This window comes from Lactuca sativa, chromosome 6, assembly GCF_002870075.4.
Source record: "Lactuca sativa cultivar Salinas chromosome 6, Lsat_Salinas_v11, whole genome shotgun sequence".
Taxonomy (NCBI): domain Eukaryota; kingdom Viridiplantae; phylum Streptophyta; class Magnoliopsida; order Asterales; family Asteraceae; genus Lactuca; species Lactuca sativa.
In genome coordinates, this window is record NC_056628.2 from 177,398,716 (window position 1) to 177,416,929 (window position 18,214).

The window sequence follows — 18,214 nt, forward strand, 5'->3', positions numbered from 1 at the left end:
TATTCAGACAATATGCACACATAGTACGTAATTTATATTAAATACTTCATATCTATGTGTAAGATGAAAGGGACCATGCACTAACTTGAAAAGTGTGACAACCCAAAAATTTCCATTCGGTAAAACCATCCACTACAATTGAATTCAAATATGTATCAACTAACTATCAAACTTTTGGGATAAGTTTGAGTGTTTTAAGGTTAGTGCTCCAGAGGATATCAGGAGAGAGGATACACTAGGGTTTAATATGTTGCAATAAGTGCCCAAACCTCCAAGAGTTTGGAATATTACAGTCCAAAAATGGTATTCGGACCAAAAACCCTCAAGGCTATACAAAGAAAATTTAGCCATTTTGGATTCATTTGTTATAGTTCTAGCTAGAGAAAAGTCGATTTTCTCTCTCAAGTCCGTAGTGATACCCTTCGGATAGGACCAATACGCCCATAGTTTTCATGAGCTAAATGAATAGGGTTACGTCTCTCTTACATGGATCAATTCGTCATTTCTCCATGTAATGACTTACTTATCTACCCTCGTAGTAAGAAGAAAACCCAGGGAAACATTTCCTACAGAGGAACTTGAGCGAAGTTCTCTAGGCACGAGTTTTGAAATTGAAGAGTCAAATTTCTATGACACACTGTTAGTAATGTGAGAAATTATGAGCACTCTTTCAATTTGTCAAAACCATTGAGCATTTATCGACACCGTAGATGCCGACAGTCTTTCGCCAAATTCTAAATCTTACCGACGTACCGTCTTAGCCCATTCAGAACTCCTCGCCAGCTACAGAAACCCATACGACTTTGACCCAGCAATGGGTGGCCTTTGACTGGGAAGTTAAGCAAGAAAAGGAACCTTTGAAATTCCAAGTGAGTGAACAAGTTCTTAGGAGGTCTCACTCTGGGAATGGCTTAATACGCTTCGTATCACGTGGAAAGCTAAATCCAATATAGTTAGGACCTCCGAGATTCTCATCAGAATCGGTCCTATGCCTCGCACAAATTAGACCTACTCCGCGAACTCAGTAACATACATCCTACCTTTCGCGTATCGATCATGGAACCATACCTTTCCGTTAGGACTCTTGTAAGTCCACTCGTCGAGATCCTCACCTTCATATTAGAATCGTAGTGACCCTCGACCGAGGGGTCAAGCGGACGAAGCAACGCTGTCGCCAATTAGTGAAGGTTCGTTGGAATGCCAACCGAGAACCCGATTTCACTTAGGTGCGCTAGAACCAATCGATTAGGAAGTTTCCTCCTCACGACTCGATCGTTCGTGCATACTTCCTTGCCTAAATTCTAATTTCGAGACGAAATTCCCTTCAACAGGGGGATGATGTGACAACCCAAAAATTCCATTCTGAACAAACCATTCCAAGCCACTAGAAGTAGAGCAGTTACAGTGAAAACACAGATTTCGAGTATAAGTTTGGCAGTTTTCAGGATTTTACCCCTAAGGAAATATTAGGAGAGTGGATGCACTAGGGTTTTGTGCAACACTGTCATTCCAATACTCTAGGACATTAGAGTTCATTCCGAGAATAGAAATATTTTCTGCCAAAAATCTCAGGACTATAAATAGAATTCTGAACCAAATTGGTTCATTAGTTGAATTCCAATTAGAGAAAAGCCAAATTCTCTCTCACGGATCTTCGGGTTTTTATCCCAAATTGTGAGTAACTCTTTCTAGTAGTGTTAGAAAGCTTTAAATGTGTTCATAACATAGATTAGATAGCTAAATTATCCGATTTAGGAGTTTACTTCCCAAGGTGTTCTTGGGCGGTAAACTCCCGAAACCAAGCCTAGATTGTCCCCCGTGATTAATAACTACCTTGGACTTGTATAGGAGTGTGTTAGGGACAAGAAATCAACCCAGAACCACCCAAGTTAGGAGTTCACGGCCCAAGAATAGCTTAGGCCGTAAACTCCCTTGTAACTTGCTCAAATGGTGCTTTTAAGGCACCTAAGGCTTAGACTTTATTATAGACATGTACCCTAAAGTGTTTAGAACCTAGAAAACATAAGGAAGCACAAGTGTTGAGGAGTTTACGGCCAAGAGTAGTTCTTGGGCCGTAAACACCTATAAAGGGGTCAAATGACACCCTAACTCCTTCTATAAGCCAAGAGACCAATTTGGGCATGTACCTAAATGAGTTTTGGACTAGTTAAAACACTTAGAACACCAAGAGTGAGGGAGTTTACGGCCCAAAAGGTTCTAGGGCCGTAAACTCCATAAAATGGTGCCAAATGGTGCCATAAACTCTTCTAAAGCCAAGTACAAAAGCCTAGTTTAGTTCCTAGTTAAACTAAGAAATATTTAAAAGACTTAGGAAGGATATCCACCCTATTTCCTTTTCGCGCTTGAGATGTGGTCTGGTGGGATATCAGGTACCCGTCCGAAGGTCGTTTAAAAATTAGTTATATATCCTGTGTACATGTATAGTCATAAAAGGTCCTTCCAGTTCATCTCATGCCCTTGGGTAGCAAGGGTATACATCCATGTTCATACGTACCAGTTAGATTACTAGTAAACTACCATAGGGGTAGTTTAGGAAGATAATAGAACTATTACTAGAACACAATATCATACTATGGGTCAGTTCATTCATCAGTCAATACTTACTACTATGTGAACATATACAACTATACTAGAGAGAGAACATATACAACGATACTAGAATGAGTACATTACTATAATTGCTAGGTAGAGAGCACGTACAACACTAGCTAGAACATTACAGTACATTACCATACTACTACATAGATATGGTCACATGATTATACTTACATGAGTACACTTACAAGAATTACTAGTACATTATATATGTATAGATTTTGTTATATAATCCTCATTCTTATCTTTACCTTGTGATTCAATCACATAATCGACAAGTATTTTTATTCATTTTAAAACATTTGGGATGTCATCCTCAATACAGAAACATAAGCATAAACAGAACTTACATTCATTATCACTAATGATTTATATTTCCTTAATCTCTCAGTGTAACGTGACTTCATATCAACACCTGTGATATAAATAAACTGAGTGGGTCATGTTGGGAAACCTGGTGAGTACATAGGGTTTTCAACCCACAATAAATAAGTTGATTAACTTTATCAAACCAAACAAACCCAATTACCCATTTCCATGATCCTCACTTTATGTCCCTAAAACATCTAACACAAGGTACCTAGTCTAAGGACTTCCATCGGGGTGACAACAGATGCTTCAGGGGTTCCTCATCAATTCATGTCAAATAAGGCAACCATGTGGGGGATGGAGTATTGTTGGTGAGCACACAGTTCAAATAAACACATACAGGTTGCGAGCCTGCTAGCGTTCCACTGGACTGTCTAGAATAGTCCGTGGTTGTCATCTATACTCTGCTAGATGATTGGATCATCAATAACATCTATATCGAGGCCTCTCATTATTTTATTTGGTCACACAACAACTATTACTTGTACCCATGTTTTACACAACACATTTTGTAAATATAAAATACATATACAATTTAAATCATTTAAAACATGTATAAAAGTATTTCACCCATCATAGACAACAAGTATTCAGACAATATGCACACATAGTACGTAATTTATATTAAATACTTCATATCTATGTGTAAGATGAAAGGGACCATGCACTAACTTGAAAAGTGTGACAACCCAAAAATTTCCATTCGGTAAAACCATCAACTACAATTGAATTCAAATATGTATCAACTAACTATCAAACTTTTGGGATAAGTTTGAGTGTTTTAAGGTTAGTGCTCCAGAGGATATCAGGAGAGAGGATACACTAGGGTTTAATATGTTGCAATAAGTGCCCAAACCTCCAAGAGTTTGGAATATTACAGTCCAAAAATGGTATTCGGACCAAAAACCCTCAAGGCTATACAAAGAAAATTTAGCCATTTTGGATTCATTTGTTATAGTTCTAGCTAGAGAAAAGTCGATTTTCTCTCTCAAGTCCGTAGTGATACCCTTCGGATAGGACCAATACGCCCATAGTTTTCATGAGCTAAATGAATAGGGTTACGTCTCTCTTACATGGATCAGTTCGTCATTTCTCCATGTAATGACTTACTTATCTACCCTCGTAGTAAGAAGAAAACCCAGGGAAACATTTCCTACAGAGGAACTTGAGCGAAGTTCTCTAGGCACGAGTTTTGAAATTGAAGAGTCAAATTTCTATGACACACTGTTAGTAATGTGAGAAATTATGAGCACTCTTTCAATTTGTCAAAACCATTGAGCATTTATCGACACCGGAGATGCCGACAGTCTTTCGCCAAATTCTAAATCTTACCGACGTACCGTCTTAGCCCATTCAGAACTCCTCGCAAGCTACAGAAACCCATACGACTTTGACCCAGCAATGGGTGGCCTTTGACTGGGAAGTTAAGCAAGAAAAGGAACCTTTGAAATTCCAAGTGAGTGAACAAGTTCTTAGGAGGTCTCACTCTGGGAATGGCTTAATACGCTTCGTATCACGTGGAAAGCTAAATCCAATATAGTTAGGACCTCCGAGATTCTCATCAGAATCGGTCCTATGCCTCGCACAAATTAGACCTACTCCGCGAACTCAGTAACATACATCCTACCTTTCGCGTATCGATCATGGAACCATACCTTTCCGTTAGGACTCTTGTAAGTCCACTCGTCGAGATCCTCACCTTCATATTAGAATCGTAGTGACCCTTGACCGAGGGGTCAAGCGGACGAAGCAACGCTGTCGCCAATTAGTGAAGGTTCGTTGGAATGCCAACCGAGAACCCGATTTCACTTAGGTGCGCTAGAACCAATCGATTAGGAAGTTTCCTCCTCACGACTCGATCGTTCGTGCATACTTCCTTGCCTAAATTCTAATTTCGAGACGAAATTCCCTTCAACAGGGGGATGATGTGACAACCCGAAAATTCCATTCTGAACAAACCATTCCAAGCCACTAGAAGTAGAGCAGTTACAGTGAAAACACAGATTTCGAGTATAAGTTTGGCAGTTTTCAGGATTTTACCCCTAAGGAAATATTAGGAGAGTGGATGCACTAGGGTTTTGTGCAACACTGTCATTCCAATACTCTAGGACATTAGAGTTCATTCCGAGAATAGAAATATTTTCTGCCAAAAATCTCAGGACTATAAATAGAATTCTGAACCAAATTGGTTCATTAGTTGAATTCCAATTAGAGAAAAGCCAAATTCTCTCTCACGGATCTTCGGGTTTTTATCCCAAATTGTGAGTAACTCTTTCTAGTAGTGTTAGAAAGCTTTAAATGTGTTCATAACATAGATTAGATAGCTAAATTATCCGATTTAGGAGTTTACTTCCCAAGGTGTTCTTGGGCGGTAAACTCCCGAAACCAAGCCTAGATTGTCCCCCGTGATTAATAACTACCTTGGACTTGTATAGGAGTGTGTTAGGGACAAGAAATCAACCCAGAACCACCCAAGTTAGGAGTTCACGGCCCAAGAATAGCTCAGGCCGTAAACTCCCTTGTAACTTGCTCAAATGGTGCTTTTAAGGCACCTAAGGCTTAGACTTTATTATAGACATGTACCCTAAAGTGTTTAGAACCTAGAAAACATAAGGAAGCACAAGTGTTGAGGAGTTTACGGCCAAGAGTAGTTCTTGGGCCGTAAACACCTATAAAGGGGTCAAATGACACCCTAACTCCTTCTATAAGCCAAGAGACCAATTTGGGCATGTACCTAAATGAGTTTTGGACTAGTTAAAACACTTAGAACACCAAGAGTGAGGGAGTTTACGGCCCAAAAGGTTCTAGGGCCGTAAACTCCATAAAATGGTGCCAAATGGTGCCATAAACTCTTCTAAAGCCAAGTACAAAAGCCTAGTTTAGTTCCTAGTTAAACTAAGAAATATTTAAAAGACTTAGGAAGGATATCCACCCTATTTCCTTTTCGCGCTTGAGATGTGGTCTGGTGGGATATCAGGTACCCGTCCGAAGGTCGTTTAAAAATTAGTTATATATCCTGTGTACATGTATAGTCATAAAAGGTCCTTCCAGTTCATCTCATGCCCTTGGGTAGCAAGGGTATACATCCATGTTCATACGTACCAGTTAGATTACTAGTAAACTACCATAGGGGTAGTTTAGGAAGATAATAGAACTATTACTAGAACACAATATCATACTATGGGTCAGTTCATTCATCAGTCAATACTTACTACTATGTGAACATATACAACTATACTAGAGAGAGAACATATACAACGATACTAGAACGAGTACATTACTATAATTGCTAGGTAGAGAGCACGTACAACACTAGCTAGAACATTACAGTACATTACCATACTACTACATAGATATGGTCACATGATTATACTTACATGAGTACACTTACAAGAATTACTAGTACATTATATATGTATAGATTTTGTTATATAATCCTCATTCTTATCTTTACCTTGTGATTCAATCACATAATCGACAAGTATTTTTATTCATTTTAAAACATTTGGGATGTCATCCTCAATACAGAAACATAAGCATAAACAGAACTTACATTCATTATCACTAATGATTTATATTTCCTTAATCTCTCAGTGTAACGTGACTTCATATCAACACCTGTGATATAAATAAACTGAGTGGGTCATGTTGGGAAACCTGGTGAGTACATAGGGTTTTCAACCCATAATAAATAAGTTTATTAACTTTATCAAACCAAACAAACCCAATTACCCATTTCCATGATCCTCACTTTATGTCCCTAAAACATCTAACACAAGGTACCTAGTCTAAGGACTTCCATCGGGGTGACAACAGATGCTTCAGGGGTTCCTCATCAATTCATGTCAAATAAGGCAACCATGTGGGGGATGGAGTATTGTTGGTGAGCACACAGTTCAAATAAACACATACAGGTTGCGAGCCTGCTAGCGTTCCACTGGACTGTCTAGAATAGTCCGTGGTTGTCATCTATACTCTGCTAGATGATTGGATCATCAATAACATCTATATCGAGGCCTCTCATTATTTTATTTGGTCACACAACAACTATTACTTGTACCCATGTTTTACACAACACATTTTGTAAATATAAAATACATATACAATTTAAATCATTTAAAACATGTATAAAAGTATTTCACCCATCATAGACAACAAGTATTCAGACAATATGCACACATAGTACGTAATTTATATTAAATACTTCATATCTATGTGTAAGATGAAAGGGACCATGCACTAACTTGAAAAGTGTGACAACCCAAAAATTTCCATTCGGTAAAACCATCAACTACAATTGAATTCAAATATGTATCAACTAACTATCAAACTTTTGGGATAAGTTTGAGTGTTTTAAGGTTAGTGCTCCAGAGGATATCAGGAGAGAGGATACACTAGGGTTTAATATGTTGCAATAAGTGCCCAAACCTCCAAGAGTTTGGAATATTACAGTCCAAAAATGGTATTCGGACCAAAAACCCTCAAGGCTATACAAAGAAAATTTAGCCATTTTGGATTCATTTGTTATAGTTCTAGCTAGAGAAAAGTCGATTTTCTCTCTCAAGTCCGTAGTGATACCCTTCGGATAGGACCAATACGCCCATAGTTTTCATGAGCTAAATGAATAGGGTTACGTCTCTCTTACATGGATCAGTTCGTCATTTCTCCATGTAATGACTTACTTATCTACCCTCGTAGTAAGAAGAAAACCCAGGGAAACATTTCCTACAGAGGAACTTGAGCGAAGTTCTCTAGGCACGAGTTTTGAAATTGAAGAGTCAAATTTCTATGACACACTGTTAGTAATGTGAGAAATTATGAGCACTCTTTCAATTTGTCAAAACCATTGAGCATTTATCGACACCGGAGATGCCGACAGTCTTTCGCCAAATTCTAAATCTTACCGACGTACCGTCTTAGCCCATTCAGAACTCCTCGCAAGCTACAGAAACCCATACGACTTTGACCCAGCAATGGGTGGCCTTTGACTGGGAAGTTAAGCAAGAAAAGGAACCTTTGAAATTCCAAGTGAGTGAACAAGTTCTTAGGAGGTCTCACTCTGGGAATGGCTTAATACGCTTCGTATCACGTGGAAAGCTAAATCCAATATAGTTAGGACCTCCGAGATTCTCATCAGAATCGGTCCTATGCCTCGCACAAATTAGACCTACTCCGCGAACTCAGTAACATACATCCTACCTTTCGCGTATCGATCATGGAACCATACCTTTCCGTTAGGACTCTTGTAAGTCCACTCGTCGAGATCCTCACCTTCATATTAGAATCGTAGTGACCCTTGACCGAGGGGTCAAGCGGACGAAGCAACGCTGTCGCCAATTAGTGAAGGTTCGTTGGAATGCCAACCGAGAACCCGATTTCACTTAGGTGCGCTAGAACCAATCGATTAGGAAGTTTCCTCCTCACGACTCGATCGTTCGTGCATACTTCCTTGCCTAAATTCTAATTTCGAGACGAAATTCCCTTCAACAGGGGGATGATGTGACAACCCGAAAATTCCATTCTGAACAAACCATTCCAAGCCACTAGAAGTAGAGCAGTTACAGTGAAAACACAGATTTCGAGTATAAGTTTGGCAGTTTTCAGGATTTTACCCCTAAGGAAATATTAGGAGAGTGGATGCACTAGGGTTTTGTGCAACACTGTCATTCCAATACTCTAGGACATTAGAGTTCATTCCGAGAATAGAAATATTTTCTGCCAAAAATCTCAGGACTATAAATAGAATTCTGAACCAAATTGGTTCATTAGTTGAATTCCAATTAGAGAAAAGCCAAATTCTCTCTCACGGATCTTCGGGTTTTTATCCCAAATTGTGAGTAACTCTTTCTAGTAGTGTTAGAAAGCTTTAAATGTGTTCATAACATAGATTAGATAGCTAAATTATCCGATTTAGGAGTTTACTTCCCAAGGTGTTCTTGGGCGGTAAACTCCCGAAACCAAGCCTAGATTGTCCCCCGTGATTAATAACTACCTTGGACTTGTATAGGAGTGTGTTAGGGACAAGAAATCAACCCAGAACCACCCAAGTTAGGAGTTCACGGCCCAAGAATAGCTCAGGCCGTAAACTCCCTTGTAACTTGCTCAAATGGTGCTTTTAAGGCACCTAAGGCTTAGACTTTATTATAGACATGTACCCTAAAGTGTTTAGAACCTAGAAAACATAAGGAAGCACAAGTGTTGAGGAGTTTACGGCCAAGAGTAGTTCTTGGGCCGTAAACACCTATAAAGGGGTCAAATGACACCCTAACTCCTTCTATAAGCCAAGAGACCAATTTGGGCATGTACCTAAATGAGTTTTGGACTAGTTAAAACACTTAGAACACCAAGAGTGAGGGAGTTTACGGCCCAAAAGGTTCTAGGGCCGTAAACTCCATAAAATGGTGCCAAATGGTGCCATAAACTCTTCTAAAGCCAAGTACAAAAGCCTAGTTTAGTTCCTAGTTAAACTAAGAAATATTTAAAAGACTTAGGAAGGATATCCACCCTATTTCCTTTTCGCGCTTGAGATGTGGTCTCGTGGGATATCAGGTACCCGTCCGAAGGTCGTTTAAAAATTAGTTATATATCCTGTGTACATGTATAGTCATAAAAGGTCCTTCCAGTTCATCTCATGCCCTTGGGTAGCAAGGGTATACATCCATGTTCATACGTACCAGTTAGATTACTAGTAAACTACCATAGGGGTAGTTTAGGAAGATAATAGAACTATTACTAGAACACAATATCATACTATGGGTCAGTTCATTCATCAGTCAATACTTACTACTATGTGAACATATACAACTATACTAGAGAGAGAACATATACAACGATACTAGAACGAGTACATTACTATAATTGCTAGGTAGAGAGCACGTACAACACTAGCTAGAACATTACAGTACATTACCATACTACTACATAGATATGGTCACATGATTATACTTACATGAGTACACTTACAAGAATTACTAGTACATTATATATGTATAGATTTTGTTATATAATCCTCATTCTTATCTTTACCTTGTGATTCAATCACATAATCGACAAGTATTTTTATTCATTTTAAAACATTTGGGATGTCATCCTCAATACAGAAACATAAGCATAAACAGAACTTACATTCATTATCACTAATGATTTATATTTCCTTAATCTCTCAGTGTAACGTGACTTCATATCAACACCTGTGATATAAATAAACTGAGTGGGTCATGTTGGGAAACCTGGTGAGTACATAGGGTTTTCAACCCACAATAAATAAGTTTATTAACTTTATCAAACCAAACAAACCCAATTACCCATTTCCATGATCCTCACTTTATGTCCCTAAAACATCTAACACAAGGTACCTAGTCTAAGGACTTCCATCGGGGTGACAACAGATGCTTCAGGGGTTCCTCATCAATTCATGTCAAATAAGGCAACCATGTGGGGGATGGAGTATTGTTGGTGAGCACACAGTTCAAATAAACACATACAGGTTGCGAGCCTGCTAGCGTTCCACTGGACTGTCTAGAATAGTCCGTGGTTGTCATCTATACTCTGCTAGATGATTGGATCATCAATAACATCTATATCGAGGCCTCTCATTATTTTATTTGGTCACACAACAACTATTACTTGTACCCATGTTTTACACAACACATTTTGTAAATATAAAATACATATACAATTTAAATCATTTAAAACATGTATAAAAGTATTTCACCCATCATAGACAACAAGTATTCAGACAATATGCACACATAGTACGTAATTTATATTAAATACTTCATATCTATGTGTAAGATGAAAGGGACCATGCACTAACTTGAAAAGTGTGACAACCCAAAAATTTCCATTCGGTAAAACCATCAACTACAATTGAATTCAAATATGTATCAACTAACTATCAAACTTTTGGGATAAGTTTGAGTGTTTTAAGGTTAGTGCTCCAGAGGATATCAGGAGAGAGGATACACTAGGGTTTAATATGTTGCAATAAGTGCCCAAACCTCCAAGAGTTTGGAATATTACAGTCCAAAAATGGTATTCGGACCAAAAACCCTCAAGGCTATACAAAGAAAATTTAGCCATTTTGGATTCATTTGTTATAGTTCTAGCTAGAGAAAAGTCGATTTTCTCTCTCAAGTCCGTAGTGATACCCTTCGGATAGGACCAATACGCCCATAGTTTTCATGAGCTAAATGAATAGGGTTACGTCTCTCTTACATGGATCAGTTCGTCATTTCTCCATGTAATGACTTACTTATCTACCCTCGTAGTAAGAAGAAAACCCAGGGAAACATTTCCTACAGAGGAACTTGAGCGAAGTTCTCTAGGCACGAGTTTTGAAATTGAAGAGTCAAATTTCTATGACACACTGTTAGTAATGTGAGAAATTATGAGCACTCTTTCAATTTGTCAAAACCATTGAGCATTTATCGACACCGGAGATGCCGACAGTCTTTCGCCAAATTCTAAATCTTACCGACGTACCGTCTTAGCCCATTCAGAACTCCTCGCAAGCTACAGAAACCCATACGACTTTGACCCAGCAATGGGTGGCCTTTGACTGGGAAGTTAAGCAAGAAAAGGAACCTTTGAAATTCCAAGTGAGTGAACAAGTTCTTAGGAGGTCTCACTCTGGGAATGGCTTAATACGCTTCGTATCACGTGGAAAGCTAAATCCAATATAGTTAGGACCTCCGAGATTCTCATCAGAATCGGTCCTATGCCTCGCACAAATTAGACCTACTCCGCGAACTCAGTAACATACATCCTACCTTTCGCGTATCGATCATGGAACCATACCTTTCCGTTAGGACTCTTGTAAGTCCACTCGTCGAGATCCTCACCTTCATATTAGAATCGTAGTGACCCTTGACCGAGGGGTCAAGCGGACGAAGCAACGCTGTCGCCAATTAGTGAAGGTTCGTTGGAATGCCAACCGAGAACCCGATTTCACTTAGGTGCGCTAGAACCAATCGATTAGGAAGTTTCCTCCTCACGACTCGATCGTTCGTGCATACTTCCTTGCCTAAATTCTAATTTCGAGACGAAATTCCCTTCAACAGGGGGATGATGTGACAACCCGAAAATTCCATTCTGAACAAACCATTCCAAGCCACTAGAAGTAGAGCAGTTACAGTGAAAACACAGATTTCGAGTATAAGTTTGGCAGTTTTCAGGATTTTACCCCTAAGGAAATATTAGGAGAGTGGATGCACTAGGGTTTTGTGCAACACTGTCATTCCAATACTCTAGGACATTAGAGTTCATTCCGAGAATAGAAATATTTTCTGCCAAAAATCTCAGGACTATAAATAGAATTCTGAACCAAATTGGTTCATTAGTTGAATTCCAATTAGAGAAAAGCCAAATTCTCTCTCACGGATCTTCGGGTTTTTATCCCAAATTGTGAGTAACTCTTTCTAGTAGTGTTAGAAAGCTTTAAATGTGTTCATAACATAGATTAGATAGCTAAATTATCCGATTTAGGAGTTTACTTCCCAAGGTGTTCTTGGGCGGTAAACTCCCGAAACCAAGCCTAGATTGTCCCCCGTGATTAATAACTACCTTGGACTTGTATAGGAGTGTGTTAGGGACAAGAAATCAACCCAGAACCACCCAAGTTAGGAGTTCACGGCCCAAGAATAGCTCAGGCCGTAAACTCCCTTGTAACTTGCTCAAATGGTGCTTTTAAGGCACCTAAGGCTTAGACTTTATTATAGACATGTACCCTAAAGTGTTTAGAACCTAGAAAACATAAGGAAGCACAAGTGTTGAGGAGTTTACGGCCAAGAGTAGTTCTTGGGCCGTAAACACCTATAAAGGGGTCAAATGACACCCTAACTCCTTCTATAAGCCAAGAGACCAATTTGGGCATGTACCTAAATGAGTTTTGGACTAGTTAAAACACTTAGAACACCAAGAGTGAGGGAGTTTACGGCCCAAAAGGTTCTAGGGCCGTAAACTCCATAAAATGGTGCCAAATGGTGCCATAAACTCTTCTAAAGCCAAGTACAAAAGCCTAGTTTAGTTCCTAGTTAAACTAAGAAATATTTAAAAGACTTAGGAAGGATATCCACCCTATTTCCTTTTCGCGCTTGAGATGTGGTCTCGTGGGATATCAGGTACCCGTCCGAAGGTCGTTTTAAAATTAGTTATATATCCTGTGTACATGTATAGTCATAAAAGGTCCTTCCAGTTCATCTCATGCCCTTGGGTAGCAAGGGTATACATCCATGTTCATACGTACCAGTTAGATTACTAGTAAACTACCATAGGGGTAGTTTAGGAAGATAATAGAACTATTACTAGAACACAATATCATACTATGGGTCAGTTCATTCATCAGTCAATACTTACTACTATGTGAACATATACAACTATACTAGAGAGAGAACATATACAACGATACTAGAACGAGTACATTACTATAATTGCTAGGTAGAGAGCACGTACAACACTAGCTAGAACATTACAGTACATTACCATACTACTACATAGATATGGTCACATGATTATACTTACATGAGTACACTTACAAGAATTACTAGTACATTATATATGTATAGATTTTGTTATATAATCCTCATTCTTATCTTTACCTTGTGATTCAATCACATAATCGACAAGTATTTTTATTCATTTTAAAACATTTGGGATGTCATCCTCAATACAGAAACATAAGCATAAACAGAACTTACATTCATTATCACTAATGATTTATATTTCCTTAATCTCTCAGTGTAACGTGACTTCATATCAACACCTGTGATATAAATAAACTGAGTGGGTCATGTTGGGAAACCTGGTGAGTACATAGGGTTTTCAACCCACAATAAATAAGTTTATTAACTTTATCAAACCAAACAAACCCAATTACCCATTTCCATGATCCTCACTTTATGTCCCTAAAACATCTAACACAAGGTACCTAGTCTAAGGACTTCCATCGGGGTGACAACAGATGCTTCAGGGGTTCCTCATCAATTCATGTCAAATAAGGCAACCATGTGGGGGATGGAGTATTGTTGGTGAGCACACAGTTCAAATAAACACATACAGGTTGCGAGCCTGCTAGCGTTCCACTGGACTGTCTAGAATAGTCCGTGGTTGTCATCTATACTCTGCTAGATGATTGGATCATCAATAACATCTATATCGAGGCCTCTCATTATTTTATTTGGTCACACAACAACTATTACTTGTACCCATGTTTTACACAACACATTTTGTAAATATAAAATACATATACAATTTAAATCATTTAAAACATGTATAAAAGTATTTCACCCATCATAGACAACAAGTATTCAGACAATATGCACACATAGTACGTAATTTATATTAAATACTTCATATCTATGTGTAAGATGAAAGGGACCATGCACTAACTTGAAAAGTGTGACAACCCAAAAATTTCCATTCGGTAAAACCATCAACTACAATTGAATTCAAATATGTATCAACTAACTATCAAACTTTTGGGATAAGTTTGAGTGTTTTAAGGTTAGTGCTCCAGAGGATATCAGGAGAGAGGATACACTAGGGTTTAATATGTTGCAATAAGTGCCCAAACCTCCAAGAGTTTGGAATATTACAGTCCAAAAATGGTATTCGGACCAAAAACCCTCAAGGCTATACAAAGAAAATTTAGCCATTTTGGATTCATTTGTTATAGTTCTAGCTAGAGAAAAGTCGATTTTCTCTCTCAAGTCCGTAGTGATACCCTTCGGATAGGACCAATACGCCCATAGTTTTCATGAGCTAAATGAATAGGGTTACGTCTCTCTTACATGGATCAGTTCGTCATTTCTCCATGTAATGACTTACTTATCTACCCTCGTAGTAAGAAGAAAACCCAGGGAAACATTTCCTACAGAGGAACTTGAGCGAAGTTCTCTAGGCACGAGTTTTGAAATTGAAGAGTCAAATTTCTATGACACACTGTTAGTAATGTGAGAAATTATGAGCACTCTTTCAATTTGTCAAAACCATTGAGCATTTATCGACACCGGAGATGCCGACAGTCTTTCGCCAAATTCTAAATCTTACCGACGTACCGTCTTAGCCCATTCAGAACTCCTCGCAAGCTACAGAAACCCATACGACTTTGACCCAGCAATGGGTGGCCTTTGACTGGGAAGTTAAGCAAGAAAAGGAACCTTTGAAATTCCAAGTGAGTGAACAAGTTCTTAGGAGGTCTCACTCTGGGAATGGCTTAATACGCTTCGTATCACGTGGAAAGCTAAATCCAATATAGTTAGGACCTCCGAGATTCTCATCAGAATCGGTCCTATGCCTCGCACAAATTAGACCTACTCCGCGAACTCAGTAACATACATCCTACCTTTCGCGTATCGATCATGGAACCATACCTTTCCGTTAGGACTCTTGTAAGTCCACTCGTCGAGATCCTCACCTTCATATTAGAATCGTAGTGACCCTTGACCGAGGGGTCAAGCGGACGAAGCAACGCTGTCGCCAATTAGTGAAGGTTCGTTGGAATGCCAACCGAGAACCCGATTTCACTTAGGTGCGCTAGAACCAATCGATTAGGAAGTTTCCTCCTCACGACTCGATCGTTCGTGCATACTTCCTTGCCTAAATTCTAATTTCGAGACGAAATTCCCTTCAACAGGGGGATGATGTGACAACCCGAAAATTCCATTCTGAACAAACCATTCCAAGCCACTAGAAGTAGAGCAGTTACAGTGAAAACACAGATTTCGAGTATAAGTTTGGCAGTTTTCAGGATTTTACCCCTAAGGAAATATTAGGAGAGTGGATGCACTAGGGTTTTGTGCAACACTGTCATTCCAATACTCTAGGACATTAGAGTTCATTCCGAGAATAGAAATATTTTCTGCCAAAAATCTCAGGACTATAAATAGAATTCTGAACCAAATTGGTTCATTAGTTGAATTCCAATTAGAGAAAAGCCAAATTCTCTCTCACGGATCTTCGGGTTTTTATCCCAAATTGTGAGTAACTCTTTCTAGTAGTGTTAGAAAGCTTTAAATGTGTTCATAACATAGATTAGATAGCTAAATTATCCGATTTAGGAGTTTACTTCCCAAGGTGTTCTTGGGCGGTAAACTCCCGAAACCAAGCCTAGATTGTCCCCCGTGATTAATAACTACCTTGGACTTGTATAGGAGTGTGTTAGGGACAAGAAATCAACCCAGAACCACCCAAGTTAGGAGTTCACGGCCCAAGAATAGCTCAGGCCGTAAACTCCCTTGTAACTTGCTCAAATGGTGCTTTTAAGGCACCTAAGGCTTAGACTTTATTATAGACATGTACCCTAAAGTGTTTAGAACCTAGAAAACATAAGGAAGCACAAGTGTTGAGGAGTTTACGGCCAAGAGTAGTTCTTGGGCCGTAAACACCTATAAAGGGGTCAAATGACACCCTAACTCCTTCTATAAGCCAAGAGACCAATTTGGGCATGTACCTAAATGAGTTTTGGACTAGTTAAAACACTTAGAACACCAAGAGTGAGGGAGTTTACGGCCCAAAAGGTTCTAGGGCCGTAAACTCCATAAAATGGTGCCAAATGGTGCCATAAACTCTTCTAAAGCCAAGTACAAAAGCCTAGTTTAGTTCCTAGTTAAACTAAGAAATATTTAAAAGACTTAGGAAGGATATCCACCCTATTTCCTTTTCGCGCTTGAGATGTGGTCTCGTGGGATATCAGGTACCCGTCCGAAGGTCGTTTAAAAATTAGTTATATATCCTGTGTACATGTATAGTCATAAAAGGTCCTTCCAGTTCATCTCATGCCCTTGGGTAGCAAGGGTATACATCCATGTTCATACGTACCAGTTAGATTACTAGTAAACTACCATAGGGGTAGTTTAGGAAGATAATAGAACTATTACTAGAACACAATATCATACTATGGGTCAGTTCATTCATCAGTCAATACTTACTACTATGTGAACATATACAACTATACTAGAGAGAGAACATATACAACGATACTAGAACGAGTACATTACTATAATTGCTAGGTAGAGAGCACGTACAACACTAGCTAGAACATTACAGTACATTACCATACTACTACATAGATATGGTCACATGATTATACTTACATGAGTACACTTACAAGAATTACTAGTACATTATATATGTATAGATTTTGTTATATAATCCTCATTCTTATCTTTACCTTGTGATTCAATCACATAATCGACAAGTATTTTTATTCATTTTAAAACATTTGGGATGTCATCCTCAATACAGAAACATAAGCATAAACAGAACTTACATTCATTATCACTAATGATTTATATTTCCTTAATCTCTCAGTGTAACGTGACTTCATATCAACACCTGTGATATAAATAAACTGAGTGGGTCATGTTGGGAAACCTGGTGAGTACATAGGGTTTTCAACCCACAATAAATAAGTTTATTAACTTTATCAAACCAAACAAACCCAATTACCCATTTCCATGATCCTCACTTTATGTCCCTAAAACATCTAACACAAGGTACCTAGTCTAAGGACTTCCATCGGGGTGACAACAGATGCTTCAGGGGTTCCTCATCAATTCATGTCAAATAAGGCAACCATGTGGGGGATGGAGTATTGTTGGTGAGCACACAGTTCAAATAAACACATACAGGTTGCGAGCCTGCTAGCGTTCCACTGGACTGTCTAGAATAGTCCGTGGTTGTCATCTATACTCTGCTAGATGATTGGATCATCAATAACATCTATATCGAGGCCTCTCATTATTTTATTTGGTCACACAACAACTATTACTTGTACCCATGTTTTACACAACACATTTTGTAAATATAAAATACATATACAATTTAAATCATTTAAAACATGTATAAAAGTATTTCACCCATCATAGACAACAAGTATTCAGACAATATGCACACATAGTACGTAATTTATATTAAATACTTCATATCTATGTGTAAGATGAAAGGGACCATGCACTAACTTGAAAAGTGTGACAACCCAAAAATTTCCATTCGGTAAAACCATCAACTACAATTGAATTCAAATATGTATCAACTAACTATCAAACTTTTGGGATAAGTTTGAGTGTTTTAAGGTTAGTGCTCCAGAGGATATCAGGAGAGAGGATACACTAGGGTTTAATATGTTGCAATAAGTGCCCAAACCTCCAAGAGTTTGGAATATTACAGTCCAAAAATGGTATTCGGACCAAAAACCCTCAAGGCTATACAAAGAAAATTTAGCCATTTT